The following is a 23,297-nucleotide window of genomic DNA, read 5'->3' on the forward strand; positions in this document are numbered from 1 at the left end:
GCTTAGGGAAGGCAAATCAGATCGAGGAGAAGAAGAGCTGGCAGGGGGCTGGTCTACTTGGGGAGTTGGTGTAAAGGAAGAACCCAAGCTGAATCCACCGATGGCTTGCAGTCCTTGTTCCTCAGCATTATGGCTGGCTTAACTAGAAGCGTGTGCTCCTGGTGTGTCCAAAATCTTGGCTGTCTTCTTTTAGTTTCAAGTGTCCAATTTCATAGCTACCGTTGACATTTTCACAGGACCTAATGAAAGGGAACATGGTTAAGTACAGGAAAAGGACACTTTTCGAAATTGCAGCAGCCGTTCCCGCTTTGCCACTGGCTTGCCATGGAACCATGGCCATTTTCCCCGTAGCCCAGCTCACACTCCACTTGCCCCAAACACAGCCTACCCTGAGCCACTGAGAGCATATATACTTTTCCACAGTTCTTCCACTGCTCTCTTCAGCACCTTCCAACCCACAGAAGAACCTCAATTTCATCCCTTCTCCCTTCCCTGAACAAAGTCACAGCCCCCTTCAACCTGCTGGACCCCACCTGCCACGACCAGAAGTTGGTGCTGACCTCAGCAAGCAGGAAGCCTCATGCTCACAGCCCGATGGCAGAGTTGGAAAAGGATTGGGAGCGGATTCCAGATGGGGCAAATCAAGACTCACTTTGCACAAGAGAGACAATCAGGCATGGGGGGGCCACATGTGTTTCCCCAAATCCTAGGAAGTTAGTGCCCGGATGAGAGGCACATAAGGATTGGCATTTCCCTACAGGTTGGCCTCCCCATTTTCTATAACACCTGACTCCCCTCCATACCCCCACAATCAGAGTGCTTAGCCTCTTCCTTTCAGAATCAGATCCTGTCAAGCCACCCGCTAGCATGAGTATTGACAGTGCAAGTGGGAGGTCGGTGATTGGTGCATTTCATTCACGGATGGGTCTGAAAGAGCTGTCAGCTCAGTTGGGGATAGCCTTTGTCTCAGTTGCCTGAATACCACTGAAGAGGGAAGCAAAAGACACCACCACCACCACTTAGCAACATGTGAAAAGGCGAGGGGGATGGGAAACGCTGCAAACGCATTTTGAGGACTTACCGCTGGCTAGCCACAGCTGCCTCTGTGTGATCCTGAAGCTCTTTGCCACACATCTCTGGAAGCAGGAAACAGAGGATTCCTGCAATCACTGGAGTGCTTCCAGATATCACCATGGAAATAGCGGGATGGTACTTGTCCAAGAGACCAACCAGAGGGGAGATGATGCCACCCACTCTGGCTGACATAGAACATAAACCCAAACCTGTCTGCCTAGTAACAGAGGAAAGCAGGGAAGGTGTGAACAGGATGCAGTAGAAGGTCTTTGCTTATGGGGTTGTCTCCAGTGGTCTAGATCCTTGTTCTGTTCTGCAGCGTGGCAGAATCCCAGTTCAAGCCCTGATCAGTGCCCTACTTCCCAGGATGTTAAGTGATGCTGGAAGTCAATCAACAGCCTCTTGTCTTTAAATATCTGCGGAAATCTCCCATCTTTGCATTACCATCAGTAGGGGCAGTATTGTAGATAGGGCTCCAATGTTTGGAGAAAGCTGCTTAAAATAACCACGGGGCTCAATTCAGTGGGGTCTTGATCACTGACTGTAATTGATTATTGCAAAAAAACCACAGTGGCCAAAGGAAGGTGTTTTCCAAACAGGTTAACTTGATGAAACACAATCCACCAGTGGGTAGATGGGAGGAAAAAGCAACAACTAGTAGATTCTGTTTTTGAGGAAAATAGCCAGCCCAGCCCCATGCCCCCAGGCCATGCTGCCTCTCAGACAGTAAGGGATGCAGGTGGTCATCCAGTCTGGCGTCTTGTCTCAATTCAAAGCCATTAATACAGAGCAATACAAGGATCCCGTCTTTCTATATCAGTATGTCTGTGACCCACACCACCATAGCATCTTGGATTCAAATTAATCCATTTGATTTTTAGATCAAAACTGGAGACTGACCACTGCCTGTTCTACAGTTGCGGAAAAGATAAGAGTGGGGCTGCTGAGAAATTAGAGAGGACTATAGGAGGAAGGGCTATTTTTTCATCAGGGATTGCTGATCATCAGATCATCTGGAATCATATCAAATAGAACTCTCTGGACTTTCTGAGCCACTATTTAGTTCCTGAAAGCCTCCATTACCAGTGAAAATAATAAAACCCACCTAGTGGTGAAAATAGCCTAAGGATTTCAATCTTAGAGTATACCCAGTTCCTGGGCAAAGGCATCATATAAAAAAAAGGAAGGAGAGCTCACCTGAGAACAGTGGGGAACAGCTCTGCACAATACACATAGGAGGTATAAAGAGAGGCCGTGATGGCAAACTTCCCTATCACAGCCAGCGTCAAGACCACCACCGGCAAATCTGGTGGCAAAAGGCGATGCTGTTATACAAAGCTTATACGGGGGTAGAGGAGGGGGGAGCACAGTTAGGGCTGCCCCATACGGGCCTGCCAGGAGGCAAAGCTAGCATACATGTACCGCTACACTAAGGAACACACCTCCAATGGGAATCACCAGAACCAGCTTCAAAGGATGGTTCCGCTCTGGAAAGTGACTGCAGAGATGGCATCTCAGGGTTTCACGTTTATCACGCCTCCCCGATTCCTAGATCAAATGCATTCAGCGTACCAAGTGCCAAGAGCCTTTCCCTAGCGACCTGCCCTACAAACTCACCCTGGATTCTAAAAGGTAAGCTGAGTTTTTTTCCTTTTCATCACTATAACCGGTAATCAGAGATTGCCCAGACCAGATTATGCCCACAGTTATACCTTCTAGCCCCTTACCTTCAGATCATGCTTTTATTTATCCTGTGTAACCCTCACCATCTTCACGTGCTCCCCCAATGACACCTGCGCAGCCCCAGTGACTTCAGACTATGCCCTTATGGGCAACGGCATAATGAGGGGCAGAATTTGACCCTGCAATTAGAACTTTTGCAATTGTGCGAATGATTTATTAGCCCAATTAGTATCCAGTTCCCATAGATGTCCTGGATCTGCAGAATCAACAGGAGTGAAAACTTATTTTTGGCATTGAAGTCAGCAAATACAACTTGAGACACACACAGGGAGTCAATCCATGGGGTAAGAAGGCATCAGTTGTACACAGTCACTTGTCAGACAAGAACCACACTTTACAGAATCCCCAAGGTTTCCAGTGCAACTTCAGCCAACTGCCAGTAAGTAAAGACCCGCTTTTATTAGGTGATCAATTGCAGCCGCTCTCTTGGATGATAGTTAGAGATAAGTTACACTGTAATACGCTCTAGGAGCCAGATAGAGAGGTGCAGTGAATCATCCAGGTGAAGTCAGCAGAGTTCTATCAGCCACCGACTTCACTGGATTTACACGAACGTCAAATTTAGCTCGTGATGCTTCAGAGGGAGATTTTCAAAGGTACAAATAAGAATTATGCCCTCAATTCCAATTAACTTTCAGTGGGAGCTGGTTGCAAAACTGCCCTTTGTGTCTTTGAAAAATCTTTCCCATTATGTTCTTTTTTCTTATTTTTATGATTATTTCTTATTTGTTATTATGGTAGCACCTAGGAGCCCCAGTCACGGACCAGGACCCCACTGTGCTAGGCGCTGTACAAACACAGAACAAAAGTGACAGCCCCTGCCCCACACACCGTACAATCTAAGTACGAGACAAGAGAAAACAGAAACAGTGGAGCACAAGGAAACAATGAGACAATACTGTGTAAATAGACCAGACAGACACAGGGTGGGGGCAGGGGTAGAATATACAAGCAAAGTGATCAATGTGATGTTGGCTAATGGCACATTAGTGCCACAATTTTGGAGGGGGGGAGGGTCACTTAGGAGGGGGATCAGCTACATGGAAAGAAAAGGGAAGGAAAGGGGGAGATGGGACAGTGCAGGGGAGGAGAGGCATAAGAACGGCCCAAATAGGTCAAGACCAATAGTCCATCTAGCCCAGTATCCTGTCTTCCAACAGTGGCCAATGTCAGGTGCCCCAGAGGGAATGAACAGAACAGGTAATCATCAAGTGATCCATCCCGTCGTCCACTCCCAGCTTCTGGCAAACAGAGGCAGATGTGGAGTAAAGGTGAGGTGAAGAGAGGGAGGGGGAGAGTTGAGGCAAACAGCCAGTCAGCACAGAGCAGAGTCAGTCAGAGAACAGTCGTACAGTTTTGGCTGGAACGTCCAGAAGTCCCCTACTTGGGTCCTAGTGCACCTGGAGCGAGGAGGTCTGCAGAGTTCTGGGTCCAGAGAGCTGCTGGGAGATGGGGTGGCCCCTTTTAGTTTAGTTAACTAGCACAGGGGATTCAGATTTTCTAATCTACCTACCCAGATGCCAGCAGGCTACTGTCGCTACTCAAATCTCTGGCTCTGCAACAACCCCGAAGCATTGGCGAAGGCTGAAGCAAGCATGAATCGCACCAGCCCGCTTCAGTCCCTTTGAAAAGTGCTAGAACAGAACTATGGCATCAGCACGTTCTAAAGAAAGTTGTAACGGGTTTCCTTGCATCTTGTACAGTGCTGAGCACACTGCCGGCACTTCCAAAACAACAACAGGGGAAGGCGGTGAGATCACAGGCAGCGAGAGAGAAAAGAAGAGGAAAAAATGAGGAGGGTGGAAGGAAAAGAAAAACACTGCCAGCCCTTAAACACTCCTCCTTGGCCTGCAAGAGGGAAGTGTCTCCTTGACAGGCACACCATGTTGTTCCATGGAGCTTGCCTGCAACACACAGGAGCTGACTCCGTGGGTGCTCCGGGGCTGGAGCACCCACGGGGAAAAATTAGTGGGTGCTCTGCACCCACCGGCAGCCAAGCTCCCCGCCCCCACCCCACCTCATATCACCTCCGCCTCTGCCTCCTCCCCCGCGTCCCCGTTCCTCTGCTTACCTCCCAGCACTTGCCACCACCAAACAGCTGTAGCAAGCTCTGGGAAGGAGGGGGGAGGAGCGGGAATGTGGCGCGCTCAGGGGAAGAGGCGGGGCCGGGGCGGGGATTTGGGGAAGGAGACAGAATAGGGGCAGGGAGGGGGCGGAGTTGGGGCGCGGACTTTGGGGAAGAGGTTGGAATGGGGACAGGAGGCGGCAGGGCAGGGGTGGAGTCGGGGCGGGGCCAGGGGCAGAGGGGGGGTCAAGCACCCACCGGCGCCAGTAGAAGTTGGCGCCTATGGAACCAGGAATGTAAAGAGAGAAGAAAGTAACACTAAGAAAATCCAGAAATTCGTCTGAAATGGAGCCATGTGGGTGCCATCTCCGGAAAAGGTGGCTCAGGCATTGAAAGCAAGTGTTAGGAGCCAATAGAGAGGGCCCCAGTCAGCTGAGCTATGGAAGGAAAGAAAATGGAGTACAAAGGACTGTGTCTGGGACTCGACTGCTCCAGGTACCGGGTAGGTTGGCTGCACTCCAGGGACTTGCTGTGTACCTTTGGGGATGCGGGTGATGATGAGACACATGGCTCCGCCCAGCAGCAGAAAGAAGCCCTGGCATTTCTTCCTCCCAAACCACTGCAGCAGGAAGATGCAGCCGAAGCGAGCTGGTATTTCAACAGCCCCGAACACAAGCTGCGTCAGGTAAATGTCCAAGCCAAAACTCCCCACGTTAAGGCTCAGGCCATAGTACACCAGGCTGTTCACAAACCTGAAAGCAAAGCAAAGCAGAGTAGAGTGTATGCATCTCCAGGAGTGTTAGCGTTAGGTGACCCGTTTCCATGGGGAGGGGAAACATCTACTCCTTGTGCTATAGAGTAAGTACTCTATGAAAGCCAAGGCATGGAGTGCTGGAAGACCCAGTGAGGGAGGTAATATCAAAACGGCTGCTACTGAGCCTGTACCACTGTAAGCAAATCTTCCAGCAGCTGTGAGAACCAGGGGAAGTGCTGAATATCCCTGGGAAAGGTTCAAACAGCAATTTGTGCTGTATATGAAAGCCACAGGGGCAAATAAACTGGAGAATGAGCAAAAGGTTGCCCTGCTCTTAACAGTAGCAAACACAGAAGCCCTAGGTGTATACAATGCATTCCAGGTGGGGAAAGAGAGGAAAGCTTTGCAAAAATAAAGCAAATGTTGGAGCATCATTGTGTCATTAGAAAAAAATGTTACTTGTGAAAGATATATGTTCAGGATGAGAACATAGAATGAAGGGAAACAATAGAGAGGTTTGTTACAGACTTACAAACAGGTCTGCCAATATGGAATACTAAAAGATTCTCTCATTAAAGGCCAGAGTGTCCTGGGGTATACCAATAAACAAGCCCTGAACGGTCACTAAGTAAGATGAATCTGACACTAGAAAGGGCAATATGTTTATGCCAAACAGCAGAACAAATACAAATAAAAAAAAAACCCTAGAGAAAGTCACAAAGCATATGACTCAGTAGCAGAGCTAAGCCAGCAAGGGAACGGTTCACAGAAATTAAAATAGAAAACAGGAAACAATGCCAACGATGTGGCAACCAGCATGACCATAGGAAATACCCAGCATTTGGGCAAATACGTGGAAACTGTAATAAACCAACCATTGCGCTAAAGTGTGCAGAGAAGCAGGAAATTAAATTAAATGCAGAATGGGACTCCTCACGTGAAGAGGAAGACCTGTTCTTATGCATAATAAGGGTATACCAATTGTGGTTCCCTCTGTGATGAGAAGGGAAATATTGGAATGAATGCATGAAGGGCACCTTGGGAAGACCAAATCAAAAAGGAGAGCTAGAGAGATTGTATTCTGGCCATAGATGAATAGCGACACCAAAGAAATAGTGAGCAAATGTGGAATGTGTCAGACGTACAGAGATTCCCAGCAGAAAGAATCAATGATATTGCATAAACAACTCACAGTCCATGGGACAAAGTCAGAATTCACATGTTCAGCGTGGGAAGACAGGATCACTTGAAAATAATTCACCAACTGATCCTGTTATTGACAATGAGTCTGAACAGGGGGACATACAAGGACTGGAAGATTGTTGAAATGTTTCAGAGACTGATCGAGGTTTGTTTAGTCAGCTACTATATTGGTTATAGTTTTTTTTAAGTTTAATTTAAAAGTGTTTTAGTTCCATTAAGAAATTTAGAAAGGGCTCTGAAAAAGGAAAGGTGTGCTATGCACTAAGGCCTCCCCGGAGTGTGTTCTTTCTGCAACCATTTGATCATTTTCCTGTGAGGCATTGTATGCTGGGTAAGAGAAACAAAGGAACACAGGACAGGGCGAAGTCAGAGGCTGCAGCTAAAGAATAGTAGGAAATTGTTACCTAATTTCTATACATAGTTTCTGTGCTTAATAAAGGGTTTATCTAAAACTGTTCCACTTGTCCCTAAGGTATCACTCTAGCCATATCTGCACTGGTGCTTTTAAATTGATCCTTGCTATAGTCGTATGGGCTTGGGCAGTGATTGCGGAGATCTCACAAGGAGAGCAGTAATCAGACGGGAGGCCTCTGAGGATAGTCCAGGGGCTACAGGAAATGGTTCACTTGATAGAGCAGGTGGCACTCAGTCATTGGTGAATCAATGACCTACCCTGACATTAGTACACGGCACTCCGACAGCCCCTTACAAACATTCATTTTCACCTATGAGAGGTAGGGTTATCCTCGCCACTTTAGAGATGGGGAACTGAGACAAAGAGATTAAGTGACTTGCCCAAGGTCACACAGAGTCTGTGGCAAAGCTGGGAAGTGAATCTAAATCTTCTGAGTCCCAATTCAGCATTATGATCACAAGGCCATCTTTCATCTTTATTACTCATGAAAAAACCGTGTGTTGTTGTTTCACAGAACAGTACATTTGCTCATTCATCTCTTAAGGGAGTAAGAAGATGACACACATTAATATGAAACCGAAGGCACATTAGGTGGCTTTACAAAATTTCAGTACACCAGATATCCAGGCCTTTTTTTTTTTTTTTTTTTTTTTTTTTAAGAAGTTCTAAAATGGAGAAATATTTGGAGGAGTTACCAGGCATAACACATAATTAAAGTAGATTTCCTCAGGTGCGGCTTCCTGAAGAGATCCAGGATATTTCCAGATTTGCCCTTTTTTTCAGGTGTCATCTTCAAAATTCACAAGCAAAAGGGTCAAAATATAAAAGAGAAACCAATGGCTGGATCCAACTCCTACTGAAGCCAAAGGAAAGACTCTTCCAACAACCCCAGGGAGAGGAGATTGGTACCAAGAGGGTTCTGGTGATGAGAGGCAGAGAACTGCAGCACGACCTGCTGGATTCACATCACCAAAGCCTGTTTTTCTAAATGCCCCACTTTGGCCACTAAAGGTTTTTCTTAGGATGAATGTTCCTGACAAGACACTTTTGGGAAAATGTGGCAGAAATAATCATATCTAATAGTAATAATAAAGAGAAGAACTGAAACATCTAACAAACTCCATGGCACTTGAGCAAACTGATCTGTAAAAGCCAGTGTCTGATTTAAGACCCTATGTACAAGGTGGTTGTACCCCATAGATAGGTCAAAGAAAAATTACAGACCGAGAGTGGCTGCAATGTTGCCCTTATCTTTGTCACCTTAAAAGTGGGGGAGAGGGGCAGGGCTCCTGCTTGCAGGCTATGGGGTTCTGTAGGGAAGGATACCAGCTGGGCTTAGCAGTAGGTAGCCTAAAGTAAGATGGGGTGAGTTATATTTTAGGGAGTAGCTGACTTTGTCTTGCTTTGTTTTGGGGTTTTTGTGTGTCCTTCAGAATTCTAAGAAATAAGAGTCTTGCACTCAAGTATCAAGGGGTAGCTGTGTTAGTCTGTATCTACAAAAACAACAAGGAGTCTGGTGGCACCTTAAAGACTAACAGAGATTTATTACCCCCTCACTCCCTGTCCTGATTTTTCACACTTGCTGTCTGGTCACCCTAGATGGGTACCCAAAAGGACTACTTCTAACAGCAGACAATCTCCCTGCGAGGGACTGTGAATCGGAGCTAGAAGACAATTAGTGTGTGGACACACCTTCTGAAAGACTCCACAGGACAGAGCAAAAGGCAAAGCAATGGACACATTTGAATGGATTTGAGAAACATCCAAGGGACATTTAATTAGCAACCATCATAATGGGACACTTCCTGAGGGACTCTCGCATCTCCTCTTTTGAGGTAACTGGGGTCACACCAGAAAGATGTTTATTTCTTAGTTTATACTTAAAACACCATCATAGCCACCAAATCCACTTCAGTTCTCCCCATGTTTGAATTGCCCTGTACATTCTGTCCTCTGTCTCTCTTAGGGTACGTCTATACTTACCTCCGGGTTCGGCGGTAAACAGGCAATCTTCTGGGATCGATCCCGGAAGTGCTCACCGTCGACGCCGGTACTCCTGCTCCGCGAGAGGAGTACGCAGAGTCGACGGGGGAGCCTGCCTGCCACGTGTGGACCCGCGGTAAGTACCTTGTAGTTCGAACTAAGGTACTTCGACTTCAGCTACGTTATTCAAGTAGCTGAAGTTGCGTATCTTAGTTCGAACTGGGGGGTGAGTGTGGACCAGCCCTTAGAGAAGCTTAGCTACTTGGGGCAGGAGTGACCTTAGTGCATTGTTAGCAGTAAATACAAGCTTGCAGAGCTCCATACACCCCTTCTTAACATAAGAAAGGGACAGAGGGTACCTGTCACTGCCCAGCACTTGCCTGCTTCGTGTAGGAAAAGAACACAAATAGAAGGGGATGAGGAAAAATGGGAGCAGGGAATTGTGAGGAGAATAGTGAGACTGAGATGGTTGGGGGAGGGGGGAAGGAAGAAGTTCAGAAAATGCCCCACCACCACCAATAACTTTTTAATCTCTCTGTCTTTCTGGTCTATTTACATTGCAATCTCTTTGGGGGAGCGACTGTTACTATCTGCTTCTTGTACAGCATATGGCACAATGGGCCGTTGATCTCACCTGGAGCCTCTAATAAGGTGGGCTGGTTGAAAAATTTCTGTCAAAATGTTTGACAGAAAATTGGGTGTTTTACAATTTGAAATTTTTCACAAAGAACGGCTGCTTTCTGTGGGGAAAAGTTCATTTTTCGTTTGAAATCAAATGCCTGAAAAAAGCCAAAATATTTCAATTTGGATATACTCATGCAGCAACTCATGGCAGTTATAGTCCACTGCCTCTTCTTGTAGCGTTGGTAGGAATGTTTCTGTGGGTTAGTGTGCTGTTCAGTGGTATGGTGGAAATATTCCTGGAGTCGGAGATGGCGAAAATAGGATTCCAGGTCACTGCAGAACTGTATCATGTTCGTGGGGGTGGTGGCAGAAAGATAGGCCTCAGGATAGGACAGACAATCCCCCAACCTGAAGCAAATACTCACCAGCAACTACACACCACACAACAGAAACACTAACCCAGGAACCAACCCCTGCAACAAAGCCCGTTGCCAACTCTGTCCACATATCTATTCAAGGGACACCATCATAGGACCTAACCACATCAGCCACACCATCAAGGGCTCGTTCACCTGCACATCTACCAATGTGATATATGCCATCATGTGCCAGCAATGCCCCTCTGCCATGTACATTGGACAAACCGGACAGTCTCTACGCAAAAGAATAAATGGACACAAATCAGACATTAAGAATTGTAACATTCAAAAACCAGTAGGAGAGCACTTCAATCTCCCTGGACACTCAATAACAGACTTAAAAGTGGCCAGTCTTCAACAAAAAGAACTTCAAAAACAGACTTCAACGAGAAACTGCAGAACTGGAATTAATTTGCAAACTTGACACCATCAAATTAGGCCTGAATAAAGACTGGGAGTGGCTGGGTCACTACAAAAAATAATTTTCCCTCAGTTAAAAGCAACAGAGAGTCCTGTGGCACCTTTAAGACTAACAGATGTATTGGAGCATAAGCTTTCGTGGGTGAATGCCCACTTCATCGGATGCAACGTCCATCTGTTAGTCTTAAAGGTGCCACAGGACTCTCTGTTGCTTTTTACAGATCCAGACTAACACGGCTACCCCTCTGATACTTTCCCTCAGTTGATATTCATACCTTCTTGTCAACTGTTGGAAATGGGCCACATCCACCCTAATTGAATTAGCCTCGTTAGCACTGACCCCCCCACTTGGTAAGGCAACTCCCATCTTTTCATGTGCTGTGTATTTATACCTGCTATTGTATTTTCAACTCCATGCATCTGATGAAGTGGGTTATAGCCCACGAAAGCTTGTTATTTTTGCTGATACAGACTAACACGGCTACCCTTCTGAAACCTGTCAAAATACACCTCCCATGATGCACTCGATCCCCTCTCCAAGAGGGGTAACAGCAGTGATTCATGGGAGATGTAGTCCAACTTGGGAGCTTGGCTGTGGCGGGGTGTACAAACTCCGCACCAGCCAGGTGAGGGTTAATGAACTGCTATGGGGTTAAGCAGCCCTGCCCCACCATACCTACAAGGCATATCAGGCTTGGAGGTAAGGCATAAAAAGGCAAAGTCTAGCTCTGTCAGCAACAGCAGCCCTGGAAGGGGAACAGACCTTCATAGATTCCAAGGCCAGAAAAACCATTGTGATTTTCTAAGTCTGACCTCCTGTGTAACACACGCCATAGAACTTCCCCAAAGTAATTCCCAGCAAAGATCTTTTAGAAAAACATCCAATCTTGATTTAAAATTTGTCAGTGATGGAGAATCCACCACAACCCTTGGTAAATTGTTCCAATGGTTAATTACTCTGACTTAAAAATTAACATTTATTTCCAGTCTATCTTGTTATACTTTTCTCAGCTAGACTGAACAGCCCATTATTAAATATTTGTTCCCCATGTAGGTACTAATAGACTGTAATCAATACACCCTCTCTCTGTTAAACTACACAGGTTGAGCTCCTTGAGTCTATCACTATAAGGCAGGTTTTATAATCCCTTAATTATTCTCATGGCTCTTCTCTGAATCTTCTCCAAGGTATCAACATCCTTCTTGAACTCTGGGCACCAGAACTGTTCACAGTATTCCAGCAGCAGTCACATCAGTGCCAAATACAAATGTAAAATAAATAACCTCTCTACTCCTACTCAAGAGTGCCCTGTTTAGTCATCCAAGGATTTGGTCACAGTGTCCAACTGGGAGCTCATGTTCAGTTGATTATCCACCATGACCCCCAAATCTTTTTCAGAGTCACTGCTTCCCAGGATAGAGTCCTGTAAGTATGGCCTGCATTCTTCATTCTTAGATGTATACATTTAGCCACATTTAAAATGCCTATTTTTGGCTTGCACCCAGCTTACCAAGTGATCCAGATCACTCTGTATCAGTGTTCTGTCATCTTCATTATTTACCACTCCCCCAATTGTGTGTCACCGGAAAACGATGTTTCTTCCAGGTCATTAATAAAAATGTTAAATAGCACAGGGCTAAGAACCAATCCCTGCAGGCCCCCTCCAGAAACACGCCTTGTTTGATGATGATTCCCCATTTACAATTACAGTTTGAGACCTATCAGTTAGCCACATATTTTTTAACTTTATTTTTATTGTTTTTTTATAAAATATAAGCATAGAACAAAACAAAACATATATAAATATGTACACAAAGTGGCAATAGCATATAAATAATAAAGTTCAATGTTCATTGAAAAACAAATAAAAACAGAAAAACCTGAACCCATAAAGGTCATGCAGGCTATTAATTATTGAAGTGATTTAATAGATAAATAAGTCAGAACATAGTCTATGAGTATCAGGGATTAATGTATGCTAAGCTGCAAAGGTATGCAATAGTTTCACGTGTGACCAGACATCCTTGTATTTTTTTCACATTTCTCTTAGTCTCATTTTTTCTATTCGTGAAGTAGTAGAGATCTCACTCAGCAAGTCTGTATGTATGTGGAAGGCATTGCAGATTTCCATGGTCTCAAAATAACTCTTTTGGTCACTAAAATAATTGCTGCACCCCTAATATACATGTAAGCAGAGTCAGGATGAGCTCTACCCTGACATCTGGTGGTGAATTATGGCGAGTGTGGAAAAGAACTCCAGGGGCTGATCTTGTTTGCCTAGGCACACCCACCCGCCTGGCATGAGACAACAGCAACTGATAGTGGTTACTTTGGATGGGGTGGGATCCCCAGTTTCTCTGTTATTGGGGCAGGAGGAATAAAGTGTTGTTACCCTGATTATGTGAATCAAGGACAATGAAACTGTTTTATGACAGAGGGTCTCACCATCACTTAAGTAGCACTCGCTAGACAAGGGACATGGGTTCCACAACACAGTGAATTGAGAGAGGATGGGTATTTATACCTGATGGTATGGGCCCCCTTTGAGGCCTGAAACACCAATTGTACCACCTCCTCTCTCCACTGTTGAATGTCAGAGCTAACTTTGATTCTATTAGGAGTCTAGTTACAGGCTGCTGAGCTGAATTCACTTTGGACCAATGGTGCACCAGCACTGGGGCTCCCCTACTACGAGCTGAAATAACTAAGAGCTGAAATCACAAAAGAGCTAAAGTTACTAAGAGCTGAGATCACTGAGTGCTGTGTTAACTAGTGGGGGAGCCTGAAGCTATATTGCTAAGCGGCTGGCGGAGCAGTTTGCGGGGACGGCTGGAGGAGCGGCGAGCGGTGTGGAGCCTTGCAGGGACGGTTGGAGCGGCCCAAGGAACGGCGAGCGGAGCCGTTTGCGGGGACGGCTGGAGAGGCTCACAGGTCGGTGAGCGGAGCGGAGCAGCTCGTAGAGCAGAGCACTTCGTGGGACGGCAGGAAGTGGACTGGCTCGTGGTGAAGGCTGCGGCAGAACCCCACGGAGAGACGGCCGGTCGGCCTCGGATCACGTAAGGTGCCCCTTAACACTCTGTGTGCCCCCCTTTTAATCTGGGGCTGCACTGACCAGGGACAGAGACTTTGGGGGTTGTTGGACTTTTGGGACTTTGGGTGGTTGCTGGACCCAAGAGACTTTGGGGGTGTTGGACTTTGGGGACTCTGGGTGATTTTGGGGTTGCTGGATTCAAGAATCAAAGGGAAAGGACATGGCCCAATTTGCTGGGGTGGGTCTTTTGCTCATGGTTTGTGTTATGAATCCTGTTTGTGGTGTTTTTTCCAATTTAATGCTGATGTTGTTTACCTCATGTTGTTAAACATTTTCTGCTACACTCAGACTCCATGCTTGCGAGAGGGGAAGTATTGCCTCTTAGAGGCGCCCAGGGGGTGGTATGTAATTGTCCCAGGTCACTGGGGGGGGGGGGGGGCTCGAGCCAGTTTTGCATTGCGTTATTGAAACGGAACCCCTAGATACAGAACCCGGCCCTTGTTGCTGCCAACTTAGATGGGCAGAAGGGTTACATACACAAGCTTGGAGAAGGGGAAATAGTGATACTTAAAGTTTTTATGAGAGCACTAAATATAGTATTCCAGTGCACGCGCCTTTTTTGACAGGTATAGAGGATGTGTGAAAGGTTGGCATGCGGCTGTTTGCATCTGCAGTACTCACTGTGTGTTGCCTGTCTAGCCTTAAACACACACACTGGAATCCCGTAGTGCCTGTTTACTATCTTGTTCTGGAAGAATTGCAGGATAAAGAACTTGAAGTATCTTTTACATTAGGTCAGATGTCCTCCCCTCTCCCAGGTGTCTGCTGAGAAAGTAAGACTAAGTTCTTTTCCCCATTTTGCTTTGAGACTGAGATTAAGAGGGTGCTGCGAAGCATGAAGCCATATATAAATAATTCCTACAAAGTGCTTTCTGTTTCTATATTTCTTAACACATTCTTCTGAGGAGCGAGAGAGTTAAAAACGGTCCAGTTGTCCCCTATCTATGCATAAATCTGTGAGCATAGTCACTGAAAGAAGGAACTGTGAGGCAGCGGTAGCTGATATGTGTTGGATACATACTCAAAGGAGGCCAGTCTATCATCTTGTATTCTATCTTTAATTTTTGTTAATCTTTTTCTATCCAGATTGTCTTAAGTTTGGAGTTGGCCTTGATCTTGAGGTGCGGGTTATCCCCCAGTGGTACAAGAGAAGAATTAGTCAGATCGGATGCTGTAATCATTTTAACATATTGCATCTACATGAGGCATCCTGCAAAGACTGGATTTTTCCTTAAGGGTGTCGGTAGCTTCTTGGGGTATATAAAAGAAGAGAGGCAACCAAATGGCATAGAATCCCCCCATTTTCAACCAGCTTTAATAATAAACAGTCACAGAAATGACTCAGTAACTTGCCCTAGTCTACAGGGCACATGAGTGTCAGGGCCTAGGCTCCAATGCTCTAGCCACACCAGCCTGTACACCAGCCCTGCGGCTGCGAGGCTCTATACCAGGGGTAGGCAACCTATGGCACGCGTGCCGAAGGCGGCACGCGAGCTGATTTTCAGTGGCACTCTCACTGCCCGGGTCCTGGTCACCGGTCTGGGGGGTTCTGCATTTTAATTTAATTTTAAATGAAGCTTCTTAAACATCTTAAAAGCCTTATTTACTTTACATACAACAATAGTTTAGTTATATATTATAGACTTATAGAAAGAGACCTTCTAAAAACGTTAAAATGTATTACCGGCACGCGAAACCTTAAATCAGAGTGAATAAATGAAGACTCGGCACACCACTTCTGAAAGATTGCTGATCCCTGCTCTATACTATACACCCCCAAGTGAGGTTATGCTGCTGACTTTGTGCAGGTTGATCATTCTTTCTCCTTACCTGTCACTTAACGAACCGGAGATCACAGCTCCAAGGAGAAGTCCCAACATGTAAATGAATTGGGAGATGTCATTTAGCTTTTTTCGGTCACATACCAGGTCAAACTGAAAGAAGGGAACAAAGTAGGTTTAATTTTAAAGTGGCTTGATTTGGTGGCTGGATTCAAGACCTGCTAGCAGCACAAACATTCCCAGAGAGAACCGGAGATTAAGGTACACGGCCTATAATGCCAAACCACCACCCCAGTCAGCATCTAGTGTCACTTGAGTCTTTGATGTGTTCATAGGTAATACTAACCAGAAAGATCAGACCTACAGGGTCATTCAGTCCCTCTCCCTGTCGGGGCAGGATTGTCCACAAGCAATGGAGATCTCAGTACTTCCCTTGAGAGACTATTCCATCATCTAAGGGATCTCACTGTAAGGATGCTTTTCTCAATATTCAGCCTTTCATAAATTGATCCCACTACCCTTCATTTCACTGCTACAATAAGTGCCACAGTAAACTGCTCCTCTTCCTTTTTGGGGTTAGACCCCTTCAGGGAGGTGTAAAACATGTCCTCCTTTGCCATGTGTCGACCAACCAATTCACATTCCACCTTTTTTACTCTTTCGTCAATAAGTCACAAGAACTTCAGCCTCCTGATTCTTTACTCTCTGCTGAGTTTCCAAATGTACTTTGTCAAAATGGTAATGAGTAGAGCTGGTCAAAAACCAAAAACAGCTTGCAAATGTTTGGGAAACTTTTAATTTTTATTTTAAATTATTTATTTCTTCAAAAAAAATTTACAAAAAAGCTTTACACTTCAGTTTCTTCCTTTCCCCCCTCTCTCTTTTTTGTCTCTTAATAAAAGGGGGCCAATAGGGGAGAAAATAAGAAATTGAACAATTTTGGTTTTCATTAAAAACCTGGGAAATTTTAAAACCCACTTTATTTTGCAAAATTATATTTATATAAATATATACATATTTTCTGGCAAAAAAAAAATTAACAAATTTTCAACCAGAGGTACTAACAAGGTGTCAAGAACCGAACACAATATTCCAAGTGCATTTCACCAGAGATACCAGGAGAATCTATTCTCACTCTCTGCCCCACGATGTAACGCCGCTACATGGATAGGCTGTAGCCTATCCACCAAGGTTCTTTTGAGGTCATCCATCACCATGACTCAGCCCTGTACACGCTCACTCCAAGTGCCTTCTACTTTTATTGCTTCCCAGTATGTTTCCCCTGCAGTTGAGTAGTATAGATGCATTGTGTGTGTGTGCACGCATATTTCCTTCAAGTTTGGGGTAACTGCAACAGCATTTATTTAAACATGCCTCCATTGCATAAGGCTGTGGGTTCACTTACATCTTTAACAACTTTATAATGGGCAGTAACTCCTCAGATACGAGTCCCAAGAACTGTATGCAGTAGAAAACAGAACCTCAGCCACTCTGTTTGCCAGAAGCTGGGAATGGGCGACAGGGATGGATCAGTTGATGATTGTCTGTTCATTCCCTCTGGGGCACCTGGCATTGGCCACTGTCAAAAGACAGGATACTGGGCTAGATGGACCTTTGGTCTGACCCAGTAGGGCTATTCTTATGTTCTTATGTATTGCCAACCAATTCCTTACAGACAGAGACCCTTCTTTCAGACAAGTTAGCATAGGTATAGCCAGCCTTTACAAAAATAGCTCACTTAAAGGCAGAGGTGTGCTATCCTGAGCTCAGGGCCGGCTCTAGGTTTTTTGCCGCCCCAAGCAAAAAAAATTTTGGCTGCCCCCGTCCCAGCCCTGGGCTCCTCGCCGCACCCCCCTGCCGTCCCAGCCCTGGGCTCTCCCCCACCACCTGCACCCCCCTGCCGCCCCAGCCCTGGGCTCTCCCCCCCCCCCACCCACCCACACACACACACACCCTGCCGCCCCAGCTCTGGGCTCCCCCCTACCCCCCTACCTGCATCCTCCTTCCACCACAGCCCTGGGTCACTGGTAACTCGCTCCCAGGGCAGGTCATTCAGCAGGAATTTTAGATGTGCACAGAACACAGACAGGATTGGTTCCCATATGGTTACAGAACTGCAGTAAAGTGGAACAATTTTCAGCTTGTGTGATTGGAGGATATCTGGATGCATATTATAAGACTGTCCTACATAAATGAGGAAAAGTTGAGGTGCCTTTATTATTCTTTTCTTCCACTCTTTCTTTCTATGGAGAATTTGCCAATGCAATATCACTGTCTTCCTTTTAAACAAACAAACAAACAAACAAAAGGCAATGGCTGTTGAAAATAGCAATTCCAGTCCTAATAACCACTGGGAAGCATTTCTTGCTCAATTTTATCCTACTTTTTCTACAGCAAGTTACAGTGGATCAGTATATTTGATTTGGGAGAAATGAAGTAATAGCCGCCCAAACTGAGCTTGAGCACTCCTGAATTTTGAGGTGTTCAAATCTGGAAGGCAGGTGCTGGGGGGCGGGGGGAGGGCTGTGGCTCCGCAGGGGAGCACGGAAGCATGTATGCAGCAGCGTGTCTGGTGCTGCGCGAAGCCAGACACGCTGGTCTGAGTGGCACGGTAAGGGGGCTGGGGGGTTGGAGAAGGGGAAGGGGGTTCCGGGGGGGGGCAGTCAAGGGACAGGGAGCAGGGGGGGTTGGATGGGGTGGAGGTTCGGGGGGGCAGTGAGGGGCAGGGAGAAGGGGGGGTTAGATGGGTCAGGGGTTTGGGGGGGCAGTCAGGGGGACAGGCAGCAGTTGGATAGGCATGGGAGTCCCAGGGGTTTGTCAGGGGACAGGTAGGGGGTGGGGTCCTAGGGGGTAAGTTGGGGGGGGTCTCAGGAGGGGGCAGTTGGGGACAAGGAGAAGGGAAGCTTAGATTGGGGGTAGGGTCCCGGGAGGGGGCAATCAGGGGACAAGGACCAGTGGGGCTTAGATAGGGGGTGGAGTCCTGGGGGGCAGTTGGGGCAAGGGTTGGATGGGTTGGGGTTTCCTTCAGTCGGAGGGAGTGGATGGTGGCAGGGTGGGGCTACCCTCCCTCCCCGTGAGTGTCCTATTTTTTGAATGTTAAAATATGGTATCCCTGCCCTTCCCAGTGCAGCTCTCCATTCATAGCAGGCTGCAGCATGAGGTCTCAGCTTCCTCACTCCCTTCCCCTCTTTCCTGTTGGTAGTGGCCAAGGGAATGCTGGGAAATGTAGTTCTTTCCCTGCTCCTGGGCTGGCTCTATAGGCAGGGAGCTAACCAAGGAACTACAGCTCCCAGGGCCCCCTGTTGGTTCTCAGCTCCCATGCTGGATCCCTGCCGCCCCTGCAAATGGGCTGCCCCAAGCATGTGCTTGCTTTGCTGGTGCCTAGAGCCGCCCCTGCCTGAGCTTCTGTCTTCCCGACAGCAATGGGCGAACTTTTACTTCTTCAAAGCCTTTCACAACAAAAGACTAGACTAGAGCCAGGAAGGGGATCCATCGTCTAGCCTGGATTCAGATGCTTAGAAGGCAATTTGGGAGCATCCAGAGTAGGTATAAAATGTGACAATTAACACAGTACTCCAGAAGGCTTAAGGAGTCCAATTAGAATGCATAGATTTGGAATCTATAATTTGATTTATGCTTGGCCAGTAACTCAGAAAGGAACTTAGTGACACCATATATAAAGTGCCAAGTTGTCCCATAATTGCACTTTACAAAAGAGTTTCCCACTGGTGCTTGCCCTGGAGAGCTTAAAATCTCAAGTGAAGGGAAGATGAGGCCTGGGAATGGATTGAGCCATAATCAGTCAGTAGAAGAAGGCAAAACAAAAGAAAGGGTTTTCTAGGAGACCTTTAAACGTGGAGAGGCAAGATGGTAGTTGTGAGGGTGGCTTTTCCAAACCTAGCGGGCAGCATGATAAAAGGGCTGGAAGTTGTGAGCATAGGTGCTGGAGCTAGGAGTGCTAGGGATGCTGACGCACCCCCTGGCTTGAAGTGGTTTACATCATATACAGGGTTTACAGTTTGGTTCAATGGCTCTCAGCACCCCCCACTACATAAACTGTTCCAAGCACCCCTGGTTGTGAGTGGGAGAAGAGAATGGAAGGAGAGAACACAGGGCAGAACAGGGAAATCAAGGGTGAGGTACAGTTAGGGACAGAGCTTTTACTGTATGTTGTTAGAAGATCAGTTCCTAAGAACATAAGAATGGCCATAAGGGTCAGACCACTGGTCCATCTAGGCCACTCTCCTGTCTTCTGACACTGGCCAGTGCCACATCCTTCAGAGGGAATGAACAAAACAGTGCAACTATGGCGTGATCCATCCCCTGTTGTTCAGTCCCAGCTTCTGGCAGTTAAGAGATTTAGGAACACCCAGAACATGAGGTTAAGTCCCTGACCATTTTGGCTAATAGCCATTGATGGATCTATCCTCTATGAACTTACCTTATTCATTTTTCAACCCAGTTATACTTTGGGCCTTCACAAGATCCCCTGGCAACGAATTCCACAGGTTGTGTGTGTGCGCGTTGTGTGAAGAATTACTTCCTTTTGTTTGTTTTAAATCTGCTGCCTATTCATTTCATTGGGTGACCCCGATTCTTGTATTATGTGAAGGGGTAAATAACACTTCCTTATTCACTTTCTCCACACCATTCATTATTTTATAGACCTCTACCATATCCCCCCTTAGTAGTCTCTTTTCTAAACTGAATAGTCCCAGTCTTTTTAATCCCTCCTTGTATGGAAGCTGTTTAATACTCCTGATCGTTTTCCAATTCTAATGCATCTTTTTGTTGTTGTTGTTGTTGAGATGGGGCAACCTGAGCTGCACGCAGTATTCACAGTGTGGGCATACCATGGATTTATATAGTAGCATTATGATATTTTCTGTCTTATCTTCCATTTTCTAATGGTTCCTAACATTGTTAGCTTTTTTGACTGCCACTGCATATTGAGCAGATGTTTTCAGGGAACTACCCGCAATGACTGCAATCTCTCTTTCTGGAGTGGTAACAATTAATTTAGACCCTATCATTATGTATAGATAGGATTATTTTTTTTCCAATGTGCATTACTTTGTACTTATCAACAGTGAATGTCACTTACCATTTTGTTGCCCAGTCACCCAATTTTGTGAGACCCTTGTAATTCTTCATAGTCAAATTTGGACTTAACTATCTTGAGTAGTTTTGCCACCTCACTTTTGCCACCTCTGCAAATTTTGCCACCTCACTTTTTACCCTTTTTTCCACATTATTTATGAATATGTTGAACCGCACTGATCCCAGTACAGGTCCTTGGGGGGCACTGCTATTTACCTCTCTCTATTGTGAGAACTGACCATTTATTCCTACCCTTTGTTTCCTGTCTTTTAACCAGTTACTGATCCACGAGAGGACCTCTCCTCTTATCCCATGATAGCTTGCCTTGCTAAAGAGCCTTTGGTGTGGTACCTTGTCAAGGGCTTTCTGAAAGTCCAAGTACACTATATCCACTAGATCACCCTTGTCCACACGTTTGTTGACCCCCTCAATGAATTCCAATAGATTGGTATGGCATGATTTCCCTTTTAAAAAGCCATGTTGACTTTCTTCCCCAACATATCAAGTTCATCTATGTGTCATATAATTCTGTTCTTTACTATAGTTTCAACCAACTTTCCTGGTACTGAAGTTACATTTACCGGCCTGTATTTGCCAGAATCACCTCTCAAGCCTTTTTTAAAAATCAGTGTTACATTAGCTATCCTGCAATCATCTGATACAGAGGCTGATTTAAGCGATAGATTACATACCACAGTTAGTAGTTCTGCAATTTCATATCTGAGTTCCTTCAGAACTCTTGGGTGAATACCATCTTGTCCTGGTGACTTATTACTGTTTAATTTATCAATTTGTTCCAAAACCTCCTCTATTGACAACTCAATCTGGGACAGTTCCTCAGATTTGTCACCTAAAAAGAATGGCTCAGATGTAGCACTCTCCCTCACATCTTCAACATAGAAATGTAGGGCAGCAAAGGACTTCAGGAGGTCATCTAGCCCAGGCCCCTGCAATGAGGCAGCATCAAAGATACCTAGACCATCTCCAACTGCTGCTATCTAACCTGTTCTTAAAAGCCTCCAAGGACAGGGATTCCACAGCCTCCCTAGTTAACCTGTTCCAGAGTTTAACTATCCTTATAGTTAGAAAGTTTTTCCTAATGTTCAGCCTAAATTTCCCTTGCTGCAAACTAAGTCTATTACTTTTTATCCAACCTTAAGCAGACATGGAGAAAAATTCATCACAGGCCTTTTTATAACAGCCTTTCACATACTTTTGCACACAGTGCGCAGTTAATCTGTGGAACTCATTGCAATGGGATGTTGTGATGGCCAAAAGTATAGCTGGGTTCACAAATTAACTAGATAAGTTCATGGAGGATAAGGTCCATCAATGACTATTAGCCAAGATGGTTGAAGGGGCGTGGGGAGGCAACCCTATACCTCTGACAGATGCTGGGAGGGGAAGACAGGGGTGGTTCACTCCAACTGCCATGTTGTTCTGTACACTCTCCTGAAGCTTTGGTGCTGGCTGCTGTCGGAGACACGATATGAGGCTAGATGGACCATTGGGTCTGACACAGTATGGCCATTCTTATGTTTTTATCATTTTTGCTGCTCTTGGACTCTCTCCAATTTGTCCCTATCTTTCTTTAAGTGCGGAGACTAAGTCCTCACCCATGCCAAGCAGAACAGAACTATTACCTCCGGTGTCTTACATGTGACCCTGTTAATACATCCCAGAATAACATTTGTCTTTTTCACAGCAGCATCACACTGTTGACTCATTCAATTTGTGATCCACTGTAACCCCCAGATCCTGTTCTGCAGCACTGCTGCCTAGTCAGTTATGCCCCATTTGTACTCGCACATTTGAGTAATACTTCAATGTCAGCAAACGTTAATTTCACCGCACACACACACCAACCAACAAATATTTCCATCAGTAATTAAAATGTACAGCGAGGCAAAGAAAGAAAAATGCTGGTTAAGAACTTCAAGTTTGATTTAAGGATACTTACTTGGTATATTTTGACAAGTGAAGTTGACAATGTGTGGTTTAATGGTTATACATTTCAACTTTTTGAATCTCAAGGTCATTAAATTATTGTCTGACACTCCTCGCATAATTTCCTGCAACTGTGAGTTTAAACCAATAAAATTAAAATGCTTAACATAAAAAATAAAAGTCTAAATTCTGCCACATCACCCATAGCTTGACATCTCCAGAAGCCGGGGGACTTCAAAGTAGAAAGATTTTATCATTGCAATAAAGGAATCTGTATTCATCAAGAACAAAGTGTAGTTACAAACCTGAGTTACCAACGTTTGTTCTTGCTCTGAAGGATAGACCCAGCCCTTCTGGCACGTCTCAGTGGAGTTAAGCCCATATTCTAGGATGGAGTCCGTACCCTGATCCACAGGAGTATACATGTGGCATTCCTTGTAAGATCCAGATGTCTTCCTAGGAATGGTTAGGTTCAGCTGCTGTTCTTTGGTCAGGTTTGGACTAATTTCATGGATCCAGCTTGTATCACAGTGATGAGGCACATGCATAACCATGAACAATTGGCTGAACATGTGGAACGCAATGCTAGGACATGCCAGAGAAATTAGCAGCACCAAACATTTTTGAAATCTCCCAAAATCACCAACTGTTTTTAGAATTTCTCCGAAGTCTGTCAT

The 23,297-nt window shown here is 45.6% G+C and overlaps 1 pseudogene; it reads right to left on the minus strand.

Moving 5' to 3' along the window:
• Nucleotides 1-142: 142 nt before the first annotated feature.
• Nucleotides 143-23,297, minus strand: LOC135873868 (solute carrier family 22 member 13-like; annotated as a pseudogene).

The sequence above is a fragment of the Emys orbicularis genome, chromosome 2 (assembly GCF_028017835.1).
Source record: "Emys orbicularis isolate rEmyOrb1 chromosome 2, rEmyOrb1.hap1, whole genome shotgun sequence".
In the NCBI taxonomy this organism is placed as follows: domain Eukaryota; kingdom Metazoa; phylum Chordata; order Testudines; family Emydidae; genus Emys; species Emys orbicularis.